Below are 16,556 nucleotides of genomic sequence, written 5' to 3' on the forward strand. Positions count from 1 at the left end.
TCATTAAAAATCTTTAATGACTCCAGAAATAGTAGGGCTTGATTTCCAGCACGTTACCCCAGTGGGTCATGGCACTAACCATGGCTTTGTTTAGCTGGAGTATGGCTTGTACCCACATGTAGTTTCATCCTGTAGTCAGAAAGGCCAACGTTAATGTAGTCTTTTGGATTATTTTCTGCATTTATTCAGGATATTTAATTATGCGTGAAGCAAGATCCTTATGTCTCTTTTGAATTTCCGTTGTTTCCAGCTTTTCAGTATTCAAAAGGAGCAGCATTTGCATAAAGCCATTTGCCACATTTTTGACAATTCAAATAATTTATTAACACTTCTTGCTAATTTTATAGCCATGCATGTTTTAGGCTCCAGCACAAGTCCTTATGGTTTATGCTAGTCTCATCCTAGAATTATTACTGCTTTCTGTCTCTCCGTTTCGAAAACAGTTCAATAATGTAACATCAGATCCAGAACTTTAAGTTTTGCCATCTGTGTCATAATGAGGGATTTTATCAAATGCCTCCGAAAATCTATATAAATAACATCCATTGACATTCCCCATCCACTACTTTCATTATCTCTACAAGATTTCCATCATGTTTGACAGTCATGACCTAAACTTTATAAATCAATACTATCTCTGATCACAACACAGAATTGTTCCTCATTAAAGTCACAAATAACATCCTTTCTTGTCTTTGCTGTCCATTCCACAACCTTTTGCATGGTCAGCAGTACAATCCTACTCCATTGGTGTCCAGGAACCAATTGAGGACAACAATGGGTTAATTGTCAGTAATGAAGAGCAGTGAGGCTTGGAAAGAAGGATACAAAATCTAGAAATATGACTCCAGTCTGAGGCACATGTTCAACCTAGTCTAGGGAAAGACAATGAAAAGTTACTAAACAAGAGAATTTTTTTAATATAATGCCTTTGTGTTCTCCAGTCAACTCAAAATTCTTCACCGTTATTAAACGACTTCTGACAAGTAGTCACTATTATCTCTCTCACTAGTGGAAGCATATTCTCCATGTCCACTGTCACCAGATCTCAGTACATTTCAATGAGAATTTCGTTAGTCATAGAGTGGTGAAACTGTAGAACCTATTGCATAAAAGTCTGTGGAGACCAAGTCATTGAATATATTTAAGACAGAGGTAGGTTCTTGATTAGTAAGGGGATCAAGGGTTATGTGGAGAAGGCAGGAGAATGGGGTTGCAAAACATTTCAGCCATGATCAAATAGCGGAGCAAACTCGATGGGCCAAATTCTGCTCCTATACCTTGTGGTCTTATCATGGAGAAATACAGCAGCTCACTGGTGTATAGCAAGGTCCCACAGCTAGTGATCTGTTTTAGATGTTGGTTGAGGAATAAATATTGGCCTGGTTATAGGGAAAATTTCACTGCTCATCAAAATATTGCCATTGGGACCTTTATACCCATATTGGAGGGCAAGCAGGGCCTCAGGTTAATATCCACCTGAAAGAAGGCACTTCTGACAGCACAGCATTCCATCAGTACTGCAATGAAGACGTGAGAAAAGATCAGACTGCAGCAATGGGAAGCTGACATCAGGAACTAGATGGGAACCCATATAAATTACTCAATGTGGGTGCAGAAACTGAATCAACATGCACTTTTCAAGTCTGATAATTTAAATGAAGCAGGCAGGGAATGGCAGTGATGTGGAGATCATTCTAAAGCAATGAATCAGGTAGAGTATGGAATTAAACTTCTGAGAGATGAATATCTGCACCTCACATGGGAGCCAAGTAGACTGAGAAGGAGACTGTTTGTTTATTCATTTATGGAATGTGACCAGCTCTGCCCGGCCAGAGATCATTACCCAATCCCGGTTGGACATGAGAAATTGTTTGGGAGCTACTGTCTAGAACTGCAGGAGTGCAGGGTAAAATAAACCTGGAACCCCACCCGCAGCACCACGTCTATACCTACACCAGGTAGCTCATAAGACATAGGAGCAGAAGTAACCATTGTGTTGTGAGAATGAACACTGAGTCCCTGTGGTTCAGCTGTTGCCTGTGTGCTCAGGTGTTGTGACCTATGCAGATAAAATTGATTTCTTAGTGAGTGGTGGTTTTACCAAGTTAGGTTTTCATTATTTTCTGAAAATAAAAAAAAGTGGGCTGTTATCAGTCCAAGTTTCTTTTTCCTTTGTTGCTCAAACTGTTATATACAGTTCCTGTGTGGATTTTTGTCTCCATGTCATTGTTTCATTCCAAGCTGGTTAGCTGTAAGCAAACTTCCAGCTGTATACATATCAGTAAGACTAAAAGAAATGCAATTTCATGGTGTTCAGTGCCACTTGATTAGAATTACAATTCTGGTTTTGTATATTCCATTCCTATTGCCTGGGCTTGTTAAGTGATGACAGCAGTCATTTTAAACCAGAAGTGTCCATTTGAAAACTATTTCTAGTCTATGAAATTCTCAGATATTGAAGTCAAATGATGAAAGTTGAATATTGATGGCCCATTTTCACTACAATTGTAACAACTTGCATTTGTTGCCACAGTCCTCCTCAGTGGTTCAAGTCATGGATTTAGAAGGTGATGGTGAAGAGCTGAAATACATTTTGTCGATGGTATGCAATGCTACCACAGTGCTATGTTAGATGGGCTGCTGATCAGTAGGGTTACCTGATCCTGATGGTGTCGAGCTTATTGAGTGTTGTTGGAATTGTGTTCATGCACTTCAAGTGGAATGTTTCCATCAGATTCCTGATTTGTGCCTTGTAGATTGTGACAGTGATCTTCAGATCAGAGACTAGGGAGATCTTTGAATAATCCAATCAATAATTGTGAACTTTTTGTATTGTTTTAAAGATCTGTGGACTGAAATGAGGAAGAGCTGTTTTAAAACCCAGTGTTATAAAAGGTGCCGGTATGTTTGTACTTAATCTGACAGCTTTAGCAAAGTAATGTAAACAATTGTTTGAACAAGCAATAATTGAAGTCTGAGTTGCAGCTGATGTGGTCATCTTTTTGGAAACAAGACGTTGATTAGTCTATGGACTAGTGATCAGTTGTTCATGACCGAGACCTTGTGCCTGCCAACAAAGATGATTCATTTTTGGGTAACTCAACAGCTTGGAATTGGGAATATGTTAAAGAGAAAGACAGAGAGAGAGAAAGAAGCATTTAGTTCTTCCAAACGTTGGGAATGCTCTCTCTGTTCTTTGCAGTCAAACCAAGTAAACCAGTTTCTCCTTCCTGCAGCAGTCATTGCAAGCTGTGATTTTTAACTGATAATTCAGTGTTTTTTTATTAATGAACTGGCCGCTTTGTATCTTTTTAGCAACCAATCTGTGGAGCGAAGACAGAAGCAATTTGCTGGCCAACAAAACAGTCATAGAGGGTTGTCTCAACCATAGAACTTGGGAACTAAGGCTACTGAACTGTCTTTACAGTTTTCCTCTCTGAGTATAAACGATTTTTGTCTATATATGTATGGACGGGTTTATAAAGAGATTAAAGTTTTAATTAGTAGTATTATACACTGACAGCTTATAACTGTTTACCTGAAGCTAGTGCTTAATTCGGTGTAATAAGTAGTAATCCTTGTTAAGTAGTGAAACCTAGTACAGAGGAACTTTGATTATCCAAAGGATTCAGGGTGGGGGGACAGAATTTCATTTGGTTAATCGAATTCTGGATAATCGAATGCCGGATAACACAGTTTAGCTGAGCATTGGGATCTTGCGATCTTGACGGATAATCCAATATTCAGATAATCAAATGCCAGATAATTGAGTTTCCTCCATATATGCTTTCTATCAACCTGAGTTTGAAAGTCAGGTAATTTCAGGAACTTTATATACTTTATGAAACTTTTAACTTCTGTGATGACTCAAAGGAAGCACATGGTGAGGACAGCGCAGGAGGGAGAGAGAGAGAGAAAACCTGCACAGTTACTGCCTTTGCTGTTTTGAATTCACGTATTGCTGGACATCAGAGTGCGTCTGGGAAAATTAACAAACAGTGAAATTCACAACAAATCTTGGAGGAACTTGTTTGGGTGAAGTTCACAGCACAGAGTCAGATAAGTTAATCATTATCTTAAGTGTGTCCAATACAAAAGGCTGCATTAGTGAGTAGAGTGGGTTCTTTCTTGATTATATGTTTTTGGAGATATGTCTCTTGATTAAACTTAAAATATAAGCCATAAATATTAATTTAACCTGGGGCAGTGTTTTGTAGAGGAATAAGACGGTGTTATTTTCTGGGTCTGTAGATTGTGAAGGAGCGAAAATGTCCTTTAGTAAGTACAGTGATATGTACTACTTGTCAGATGTGAGAGTTTAAAGAGAGTTTAAGGGTTACTACGGATTATATCTGCAATAAATGCTGTTGGATGCGAATCTTATCATATCGAATGAATCAGTTGGAGAGACAGATAGAAGCGATGAGGAATTTGCAATTGCAACAGTATGTGATGGATGGCAGTTATAGGAAGGGGGGGAAAGTCTCAGATACAGTCACATAGATGGGTTAACTCCAGGAAAGGTAAGAGAGGTAGGCAGCTAGTGCAGGAGTCTTTTGTGGATATACCCATTTCAAACAGGTATGCTGTTTTGGAAAATGTAAGGGGTGATGGATTCTCAGGGGAACGTAGCACTAACAGCCAAGTTTCTGGTATTGAGACTGGCTCTAATGCAACAAGGGGTACGTCGGCTTCCAAGAGATCAATTGTGTTAGGGGATTCTGTAGTCCGAGGTACAGACAGACATTTCTGCGGCCAGTAGCGAAAAATCAGAATGGTGTGTTGCTTCCCTGGTGCCAGGATCAAGGATGTCTCAGAGAGGGTGCAGAATGTTCTCACGGGGGAGAGGGGCCAGCAAGGGGTCAATGTCCACATTGGAACCAATGACATAGGAAGGGAAAAGGTTGAGATTCTGAAGGGAGATTACAGGGAGTTAGGCAGGAATTTAAAAAGGAGGTCCTCGAGAGTAGTAATATCTGGATTACTCCCGGTGCTACGAGCTAGTGAGGGCAGGAGTAGGAGGATAGAGCAGATGAATGCATGGCTGAGGAGCTGGTGTATGGGAGAAGGATTCACATTTTTGGATCATTGGAATCTCTTTTGGGGTAGAAGTGACCTGTACAAGAAGGAGGGATTGCACCTAAATTGGAAGGGGACTAATATACTGGCAGGGAAATTTGCTAGAGCTGCTCAGGAGGATTAAAACTAGTAAGGTGTGGGCTGGGACCCAGGGAGATAGTGAGGAAAGAGATCAATCTGAGACTGGTACAATTGAGAACAGAAGTGAATCAAACAGTCAGGGCAGGCAGGGACAAGGTAGGACTAATAAATTAATCTACATTTATTTCAATGCAAGGGGCCTAACAGGGAAGGCAGATGAACTCAGGGCATGGTTAGGAACATGAGACTGGGATATCATAGCAATTACAGAAACATGGCTCCGGGATGGGCAGGACTGGCAGCTTAATGTTCCAGGATACAAATGCTACAAAAAGAGGACATGAGATAGTTTTGGCAAGTACAATTAAGGAGAATCGAAAGGGTTTTTACAAATATATTAAGGACAAAATGGTAACTAGGGAGAGAATAGGGCCACTCAAAGATCAGCAAGGTGGCCTTTGTGTGGAGCCGCAGAAAATGGGGGAGATACTAAATGAGTATTTTGTGTCAGTATTTACTGTGGAAAAGGATATGGAAGATATAGACTGCAGGGAAAGAGATGGTGACATCTTGCAAAATGTCCAGATTAGAGGAGGAAGTGCTGGATGTCTTGAAACGGCTAAAGGTGGATAAATCCCCAGGACCTGATCAGGTGTATCCAAGAACTCTGTGGGAAGCCGGAAAGTGAGATGCCGGAAGACTGGAGGTTGGCAAACATGGTTCCACTGTTTAATGGTGGTAAGGACAACCCAGGGAACTGTAGACCAGTGAGCCTGACCTCGGTGCTGGGTAATCTGTTGGAGGGAATCCTGAGGGACAGGATGTACATGTATTTGGAAAGGCAATGACTGATTAGGGATAGTCAACATGGCTTTGTACATGGGAAATCACGTCTCACAAACTTGATTGAGTTTTTGAAGAAGTAACAAAGAAGATTGATGAGGGTAGAGCACGATAGATGTGATCTATATGGACTTCAGTAAGACGTTCAACAAAGTTCCGTATGGGAGACTGGTTAGCAAGGTTAGATCTCATGGAATACAGGGAGAACGATCCATTTGTATACAGAACTGGCTGAATGGTAGAAGACAGAGGGTGGTGGTGGAGGGTTGTTTTTCAGACTGGAGGCCTGTGACCAGTGGAGTGCCACAAGGATCGGTGCTGGGCCCTCTACTTTTTGTCATTTACATAAATGATTTGGATGCGAGCATGAGAGGAACACTTAGTACGTTTGCAGATGACACCAAAAATTGGAGGTGTAGTGGACAGTGAAGAGGGTTACCTCACATTACAACAGGATCTTTACCAGATAGGCCAATGGGCTGAGAAGTAGCAGATGGAGTTTAATTCAAATAAATGTGAGGTGCTGAATTTTGGGAAAGCAAATCTTAACAGTACTTATACACTTAATGGTAAAGTCCTAAGGAGTGTTGCTGAACAAAGAGACCTTGGAGTACAGGTTCATAGCTCCTTGAAAGTGGAATCACAGGTAGATAGGATAGTGAAGGCGGCGTTTGGTATGCTTTCCTTTATTGGTCAGAGTATTGAGTACAGGAGTTGGGAGGTCATGTTGCAGCTGTACAGGACATTGGTTAGGCCACTTTGGAATATTGCGTGCAATTCTGGTCTCCTTTCTATCAGAAAGACGTTGTGAAACTTGAAAGGGTTCAGAAAAGATTTACAAGGATGTTGCCAGGGTTGGAGGATTTGAGCTATAGGGAGAGGCTGAACAGGCTGGGGCTGGTTTCCCTGGAGCGTTGGAGGCTGAGGGGTGACCTTATAGAGGTTTACAAAATTATGAGGGGCATGGATGGGATAAATAGACAAAGTCTTTTCCCAAGGGTCGGGGAATGCAGAACTAGAGGGCATAGGTTTAGGGTGAGAGGGGAAAGATATAAAAGAGACCTAAGGGGCAACTTTTTCACACAGAGGGTGGTAGGGGTATGGAATGAACTGCCAGAGGAAGTGGTGGAGGCTGGTACAATTGCAACATTTAAGAGGCATTTGGATGGGTATATGAAAAGGAAGGGTTTGGAGGGATATGGGCTGGGTGCTGGCAGGTGGGACTAGATTGAGTTGGAATATCTGGTCAGCATGGACGGGTTAGACCGAAGGGTCTGTTTCCATGCTGTACATCTCTATGACTCTACGACTCCACGACTCCAGGAACAATGAGCTCAATTTCCAGCTTGTTACCCCAGTGAATCATAATGTTAATGAATTCACTGCTTTATACAGGAATATGAAATTGAGAAGATGGACATCTCAAGGGTCTTTGCTGTGATCTTCCGCAGGAGTTATTGAGAGTTATTTAAAGAAGTAGTGGACAATAGCCAACTCTATTTCATTGCCAGAATCAAACCTCCTTGATTCAAGTCAAATAACAGGTTCTATTACTTTCCAGTATAATAACAAGGCTGGTGAATGTTGGAAACTGAGTACCACCTGTTACTTCGAGCTAATAGAAATGATTAAGGAGGATATTTAAGAATTGTAGAAATGTTCTGATTGTTCAATGCCCTTTCCCTGCGTGCTTGCTCTCCTTCAACTTGACATTTTTACGAATATGCATTAAATGGCCACTGCATCTTATAAAACATTCATTCAGGCCTATTGCTGCCTCTGATGAAGTGCTTAGTGAGACCGGAATCCAGTCCGCGGTAACCTAGGTTCCAAGTTGAGGCAAGTCTGCCAAAGAATAGTCACACAGTTGGATCTAAAAGCATGTCTGGGTCTCGTCTTATTTTCCCTTCCTGCAGTTTTTGCTGTCTTGGTATGAACCCATTTCTGTTCTCCTGCTTTATCCTGAAAAGAATATTTCTTGGAACTAGTACCTTTAAGTGATTTATAGACATGAAAAATGACAACTTTTGAACAAGGTTTAATGTTTATATTGTAGCTTTCAGATTGTAATAACAAGAAGTTCTTTCATAAACAGTTTAAAGTTATAGTAAACGTAGCTACAAATGTTATCAAGGAAAAGACAAGGAAGGGGTGAGATTTTTCCACCAAACTTCCCCATCTTATGTACTTTATTGATGAGAGTCAATTGAGCAACAAATATGAGAAAGAATGTAGACTCAGGTGTTATGTTCACACAAACAGGTTCTGACTACAGATTTCTATTAAAATGAATACTGTTTCTATACATGTTTAGACAGATGGCATGCTTTGTGAGTGGAGCAGGCGAAGCTGACCCATTTCTATTCTATCTCTCAGTAAGACAACTCCACTTGCATTTTTGTTTTACGAGCACAAATGGTGCTGTCTGCTTCAGATTGTGCTTGTACAAAGAACAATTTTATTGAAATCAAATCATGTTTGGAATGAAATCTTAGGAATATAAAAATTGGTGGAAGGGATTTGGTCTTGAGTTACATTGTAGAATGTCAACAATGGCATTAGTTGCAATAATACTTTCCAAATGATCAAGAAATTTGTGATACATAGAAGTTCCTGTTGTGGTGTGGTATCTGTGTGTGTATGTGAGAAGACTTAATGCAAAAGGTGCTGAGACACTAGCAGATCAGCTGTTCAAGAATGACTCTTATCTGCTAAATGGGTATAGGGGGACAATGTCCAGATTTAATTGTGATTCAGTTACCATTTCAACCTTGTTACGAGTTTTCACTTGTCAGTCCAAGTGCCTTCCTACTTCAGCTGAGAGCCTACCTGTTAAATGTTGTGGTGAGTATATGAATTTTGTGATGGTTTTATTGGTGCCATGGAATAACGTGTGTGCTCCCTTTATTGGTATTTGATGTTGACGTGCATTAAACATTGGTCCAGAAAGGGATTGCTATACCTTGGTTCTGAGAATGAATTTTATTTTTTAAATTTGTTATGGTGCCACAAATACTTCTGTTGGCTCCATAAAATGTCTCTGGTCTCACACTGAAGATATCAGATGAACAAGATAACTGCGCCACCAACTATCTGTGTGGACTTTGAAAATGACCACTCAAATTAGAAAATTAAACAGTTAGCATTTATCTGAATTATTTTGCTGCATTGTAGAAAATCTTTGGGTATGCACTGTACTGGGCTGATGGGGGAAAGCTTTGCCGTGTCAGTCTCTGAAAATGTGATTTTATCAGAATTTGTTTATTCTTGCTGTTATTTGACACGTATGCAAACCTATTTTCTTTTGATGTTACAAGAAATGTTGTGCACAACTTTGTTAATGTTTTAGTCAGATTGCAGCATCCCTTTGTTTTCCTGTTCTAATAAAGGACTGAATGCTCCTTTAACTTTCTGAACCATTTTTTCCAGTAGAAGTGTATAATTGCTTCAGTCAAATCTTTGACATTTTCTTCATTACTTTGGGATGAAATGCCCTTTTCTGCATGCTGTCCGATTTAAATAAAAATTGAAGTCTACAGGCTTATCTTCATTTATACTCTTGCTCATCACTGTCAATTTCTATCAGAGAATTACTTTAATTAGCAATCCTGTTTTGGAAGAACATTGTTTAGAGTCTGTTGATTTTGTAGCTGGAGATATGCAAAAATACAACATTACATTGCAAATCCATATCTAAATACAATGGAACAAATATTGATTATCCTGATTAAGGGAAATATTGGCCTGAATCTTCCTTATGGCTTAGCTGAGTTGTGTTAAGCATTTTTCCCCACAAAGCTAGCAAGTTTTCTCGTTGTATCTTATCAAACTTGCCAAGTTAATTACCTACTGTCCCCCTCTGATGGACCTCATGTCTGATTACCACTCCATCTTGTCATGTGTTATTCCCAGAACAACTTGCCATTCAGCGGATGTCCATCACCTCTTGTGCCCACAGGATCTTTGAAAGGCCATTGTGCACCTAGGCAAGTATTAGCAATCCAAAACATTGCCCCTCATTTGCACAATCATGGCACAACAGTAAGAAAACCATGATACTCACTCACATAGCAGCCAAAATTATTGTCTAACCACAATACACTCATTTTACCTGTCTGTACCTGCATCAATGCCATCTTTGTTAATGTCATCAAGAGGGACATGTCTGAAGCACTGACACCCTTCCAACCCTGAATGAAAATTCAACACTCACCTTCACAGATCATTCAGTGCAAAGCACTGTAACGCTGACATGATAGACTAGGAATCATTATTATGTAGCTCACGTAAGGACCTTGGAAGTTGGACAAATGGTGCTTATCCTTCAGCTGATAGTGGCCTTTTCTAATGCCGTTGCTGCTTACTTACACATTATTGAGATGCTTAAGCACCACCAGCATAGAATACCGATAATCCGCATCAGATCCTTAAGCATCTTCATTCTGCATGCACTGCAAATAGATGAAAAAATGGGTGAAAATTAAACACATTTAACCTTTCCAAAAGGCTGCTTCATTTATCTGTTGCTATGATGTCCTAGTATTCAGCAAACATAAATCCTGTGCTTTCACCCATTAAACTAATGCTTACTACACCTACCCTGAGCATTGTTCCAGCCATTTTTTAGTAAGACTGTGCTTCCTCAATAGCTTGCTAATATATTGGAAAAATATCATGATATATGTGAGGGTTTGGCAGATGTTGGAGGCCAGTGTCTGTGGGTGAGGAGTATATGTGGCTGATGCCCATGGATCATGCCCTGAGTGGTAGTTTAGTTGCAGGTGACACAAAAGTACCTTCTCTGGCATCCATGTTGAGTTTTCTCACTGTCCAGCTCATTTACATGTTTGATAAGGTGGGAGACTGCATATTAATGAGGCAAGTTGTGCCGTCAACTAAGCATTTAATGAGCAATAATCATCATCAATTGGCAACTCATTGCTGACTCACCACACCATTTGTCAGAAATATAAAAGATGGCATGAGTTGCTCCCAACATTGAGATCAACCTTTCCTGACTTCTTGTAGAATTCCTGCCACAAATCTTACCATAGCTCATGTCAATTGGATCCCTATACGATTTCACCCATAGTTTTGAGGTCCAAATGAGTAAATTTTAATTATATCAAAAACAAGGAACTGGAAATCTGATACAAAACTAGACATTGTTGGAGAAATTCAGCAGGTCTGGCAACATTTCTGGAGAGAAAGCAGAGTTTATCTTTCGGGTGAACTCTGAAGAAGAGTCACTGGACCTGAATCGTTAACTCTGTTTTCACTCCACAGATGCTGCCAGACCTGCTGAAAATTGAATTATAGTTTTATCTGCAACAATGGTCACATGAAATCAATGCAGTCGCTGAGTCGAGATGAAAACCAGTTTAACTTGATTGCTTTTAAAAGCAATGACCTGGATCTTCCAAAGAGCAGCGGCTGCCATCTGATTGTCTGCTCAATTAAACAGACATCTGCCTTGGCTCTGCTTTATTTTTCTTCCTGGGTCTTGTGATGCTAGCTTTACTAGGATCTATCAGGGGACTGTACTGTAGCATCCAGGAGAAAACAGGCCATACTCCTTTTATTTACCAAATGGCCAGCTTAAGGGTCCAGTGCGAGTAATTGTGAGAGTGGGTGAATGGATAGGATGGTACTTTGGGGAATGGTTGAGTTAAATGATGGTTGAAACATTGGGTGGTTAAGGGCACAGTTGGGGATTTGGTCAGGGGAGCAGTCAGGGTGTCAGACATGAGGTCTCTGACCTGAAGTCTCCGATTGAAAAGACTGAAGCATTCGACAGGGTCCCTGGGAAATTTCCCTGAGAACAGGAAAATTGCCCCTTACAACTTGAATCTTCTCAGAAACTTCACATGTAGCTTATGTGTCTGGTCTCTGGAAATTTGGACAAACATATTTAAAGATCAAAATGAGCCTTGATCCAATTGTACCAGTTCCTCATTAGAGAGTAGTAGAAGGAAGAGTTGCAATATTTTGTTTTCTTGTCAGAGCATCTAATTTGATTATCTTGCTTGATACATATATTTCTCATTTCATTACACGAATTGTTGAACATCCAGAGGATTATTTTTGCAGATGTATCAAAGAAAATATGACTGAACAACTCAAAAAAAACTGGAGAGAATTTTCGCTCTCAAAGGACTAAACAAACTTTATTGCTTAAAGACCACTTTCTCACTGATTAGTTGATTTAAGAAGGGCAAGGATTACTTCCATTACATTCCAGTATATAGTCAAATAACAATCATTTACACCAAGCTTTGAACATTGTGACTCGATCAGATTAGTCAGCTCACTTGAAAATATTTGACATTGTCCACTGAAATCTGTTTGAAGCTATTCTAATTTAATAGGCATGATTTGGTACAAGAACTAACAGGTCTTTGGCTAGAATGGCGATGGAAAAGTACTAAATCAAGCCTTTTCACATTTTTGCACATTCATGCAAGTCTTTCATTTCCCACTACTGGACTCCTTTACCTGGGTACATGTTTGAAAACAGTAGCTCAAGAGTTTATCTTTTACCTCAATAGACTATGGATGCTAGTAGCTCTTTTGGTTTTCTTCTTAAAGTCCTTTAAGGGACCAGTTAGACCTATTCATAGATTTTTTTTCTGAATGAAGTGTACTGTAACTTCATTCCTATGCCTTAAAACTATGTGCCATTAGACCCACAACTTTGCTTCAATGCAGTGAGTCTTGCTCTGAGAAAACTGTAAGCTGGTGAAGTTCATTCTTAATGCCCCTTAATACAATGTGGTATTCACTTACAAGTTTCACAAAGCAAGTGGATGATTCCAGAGAACATGGTGCTGAGCACAGTATAGGCTGAAAAGGGGGAACGAGATTAGAAAGGTTTAGTGAGGGAATTTCAGAGCTGAGGGCTTTGGAACCTGAGGGTGCAGCCACCAAAAATGTAATGATTATGTTCAAGAAACCAGATTAGATGGGCACATGCATTCAAATAAGGGAAAGAGGCAAGTCAGCACAGACTGGTAACCTCCATGGCAACCAACACAATATTCAACTATCAGCTGTTTGCAAGTAAGAAAGGTATCCATAAGGAAAAGGGTCCTTTGTAAATTATTTCTTGGTCGCAATGAAGAGGAGTAAATAAAGAAGAGGATCCAGTTCATAACCTCCTTACCTGGGTACTTAACAGCTTGGGGAATCCTGTCAGGAACTAATGCATTAGGGGACATCAGCCAGAAGCTGGCCGTAATATCATGGTGAGGACAGAAGATTGGGTGATCTCCAATTTGAAGAGGACAAAGTGCAGGAGTGCTGACAAAAGTAAGTTAGAATGGTCACATTTGGAGATAACAAGGACATAGATGATGCAACACAAGAAGTGAAGTAAGAGCACAGATGAGCAATATTACAAAGGTGATGACATGGATATGTGCTATAAAACCCACCTCAAGATCTAACATGAAATTGTAGTCAGTCTGGTTGGGCCAGTTGACAAGGAGAGATTGAAATCAGCGGTGAGGGATTGGTATTTGAGATCAGGGCAGGAACCATGGCTTCAGTTTTCCCAAAATTTAATCAGAAGGCACTTCTGCTCATCTCAACACAGAATGTCAGACAAACATCTGGCAATTTAGATTGTAGAGGGGTCGAGAGAGGAAATGGTGAGGTGGAGCTGAATGTTGTTGTCTACATGCTGCCTTTTCAGACAATGCTAAGGTGGAACAAGTCAATGAGACATCAGATGGGTTCACGGGAAAATCTCTTGGAGAACACCAGGGACGACTGTATGTTGATGGGACAAAGGAATAACTAAAACCAAATACTCCACTGCAACTGGAGTTAAAAAGGAACAGCAAACCAGGAGTAAAATTTAGCAGATGGCCCAATTATTTGGTCATGCAAAATTTAAAGGAAGAATCTTCACGTGCCCATCTTGAGCTTGGAAGTAGGGACCAGTGTGGATGGCATTGTACTTTACTTGAGGACAGTTTCTGGGTTTGTTGAAGACAGGACAATGGGAATGAATTCACCAGGAAATCGGAGTAATGTTTTTAACAAAATCATTTGCAGGCAGGTACTAAATGCTGCCTCAGGTAATAAATTTTAGATACGGAAATAGAGGAACTCCATGTCTATCTCTTGAAAAGGCTTTTTATTTCTTACAAGTTATTCCCCTTTGCGCTTCCTTAGTCCTACAGATTCAGTTTTACTGTCTACTGAAGCCTTTTTATCTTTTAGTTCTCTACATGTTGCATTGTTACCATCCCTTAATTTCCCCATCCATTTCCTCTCTATCACTCATGCTTTCTCTCCAAAGGATAATGGAGGGAGGTCAGATGTTCTCTTGCCCTTGATTAGTTGCTCCCCTTGCAACTTTTTGTGTTCCCTAGAGACAATCTTTGCTTAAAACCTCTCTTTGCCTTTTGAAAAACTGGAAATTCTCTTCTCAAAATCTCTTCCGTTCTGTAGCGTAGACATTAGGAGTTAGAACCTTGTTCTGAACGTTCAGTAGCATCAATAAAACAGGTGTCATGATCAGTTGACTTAAAAAGTGAGACAAAATTTTAATGCATTCAGTTTAATGCATGAATCTGATTGTTGAGTGGAATATGCCCTTTTGACTTTTCTTTTTGCTTAAACCTTCAGTGAAAATAATTTCTCGGAAAACGTGTTGAAAAGCTTGTGAGAATCAAAGGTTTGGATTGTGCCATTACAAGGATATGTTTCCAAAAACAGTTCCTACTATAAATGTGGTCTGAAGAATTGTTAATGAAAATGGTGGAAGAATAACATTGAGATGTCAAATATTGTGTTCAGGGATTGTATGTACGCACAAAACACGCGCGCACACACACACACACACACACACACACACACACACACTCTCACTCTCACTCACTCTCTCTCTCTCTCTCTCTGACTCTTTTTTTCTTTCTTTCTCTCTTTCTGTCTTTCTGTCTTTCTGTCTTTCTTTCTGTCTTTCTCACTCTCTCTTTCGTACACACACGTGCATGACCACACACTTGGCTAGATTACATTATCACATACTAATGTTATTTATAATTATTTTATGCTGCCTGATGCTGGCCATGGAGAAACATAATCCAAACAGATGTTAGTGAATACCTAAGGACTGAGATGTTAATTTCCCAAGACAATTGCTAATACTTGTATTCTTATTAAGGAAAGGAACAATTATTTCAACAAAATTACAAATCCACTGTACAAACTTGGGGAAAAAAATGGTCTGGTTTGAGCTGTTGAGAGACTTTCCGTGTATTCTTTAAGCTTTTGTGAAAAAAGCGTACTTAAAGTACTCAAGTGTAACAGTCAAGTGAGGTGTTTTTGTAGTTCCTTCACTTGCTATAGGCAAACAGACTTCAACTGTTTAACAACCAAAGCACAATGTGAAGATAATTTAACATTTGTTGAGAATTATTTCTCATGGTAAGGATTATCATCTTGGAAAGGAGCCATAATACTGAGCCAACTCCATTCCTCACCCTAATTTGTGTGAAATATAATTGCCCTTCACTAATACCCATTTTGTCCATCAGCAAGTTTTGGAAAAATCTTAAGGCTCTGCACGGTTGTTTTTATACTCATAGTGACAACTTTAATTCATTTTCTGTAAACACATAGTGATGATTCACAGAGAGAAGCAAGTTTATAACTGACAGGTAGAATTGTTTGACAAGTACATTCCCAATATTAAATGAAGACATTCAACAATGATCATTTTTTACAATGTCTGCAATAAGTTAACACTATGTTTTCAATTATCAACAATTGCAACAGCTAGAAATTTTCCAAAATTTATATGTGCAGATGTTGTAGATGCTAATTCCCAGCTAATTAAAGATTGTTCTGCAAAGTGAATTTAATACCCATAATTTGTTTGTACATTGTAGACCATTATGGGTGTAATCTGCAGATCAAAACCTCTATCTTTTTCAAATTAATACATTCTTAACCATGGGATTGTAGTTATATAATTTAGATTTTTCATCTTAAGAAATATCTACCAAATCCAAGCTACTATTTTAGAAATTAACTGTTAGTTTTTTTCATTTAAGAATTTAATTAAGGTTAAATTATGAATATTAACTTATGATGTCTGTATTTATAATGAGAACCTGCTTTCTCTCAAAAAACAATTGGATAATTGTTTTTAATTGGATAATTGTTTTTAAATTTTAAATTTTAAAAAAACACATGCATTGCTGTATTCTGGATATGCTTTTGCAGACAGTCACTCACCTTGGTATATGATTTCCACAGATTTAGTGAGTATTTAGTCAAAGCTTGAGTGTTGAGGATACTCTGTTAAGATCAGAGCTTTGTCTAGTCCTGTTATTCATCCTTCACTTAAACACAGATTCTGCTGAATTCTTGCTTCTTAAACAGGTTACTTCTACCCCTGAAGAGATTCCAAAAATGTGAATCCCTGTCCCATACTCCTCAGCCATACATTAACCTTATCTATCCTCCTTTTCCAACTCTCACTAGCACGTGGGCGGAATCCAGATATCACCTTCGAGGACCAATGTTTTAACCTCCTG

At 39.4% G+C, this 16,556-nt stretch overlaps 1 protein-coding gene and 1 long non-coding RNA gene across 7 annotated transcripts in view; one reads left to right on the plus strand and one right to left on the minus strand.

Annotated features, from left to right (window-relative positions):
- Positions 1 to 16,556, plus strand: part of slc25a26 (solute carrier family 25 member 26) — a 203,286-nt gene that overhangs the window by 150,162 nt on the left and 36,568 nt on the right. The gene's annotated exons all lie outside the window — the stretch shown is intronic.
- The window catches only part of LOC122559066 (uncharacterized), a 40,664-nt gene that overhangs the window by 15,475 nt on the left and 8,633 nt on the right, over positions 1 to 16,556 (minus strand). The window contains exon 2 of the long non-coding RNA XR_006314324.2: positions 10,220 to 10,457. This is a non-coding gene — a long non-coding RNA (uncharacterized LOC122559066). The remainder of the gene's footprint in view (positions 1 to 10,219; positions 10,458 to 16,556) is intronic.

The sequence above is a fragment of the Chiloscyllium plagiosum genome, unplaced genomic scaffold (genome assembly GCF_037043375.1).
Source record: "Chiloscyllium plagiosum isolate Xiang-an unplaced genomic scaffold, Cpla_swu_hap1 HiC_scaffold_14, whole genome shotgun sequence".
Taxonomy (NCBI): Eukaryota; Metazoa; Chordata; class Chondrichthyes; order Orectolobiformes; family Hemiscylliidae; genus Chiloscyllium; species Chiloscyllium plagiosum.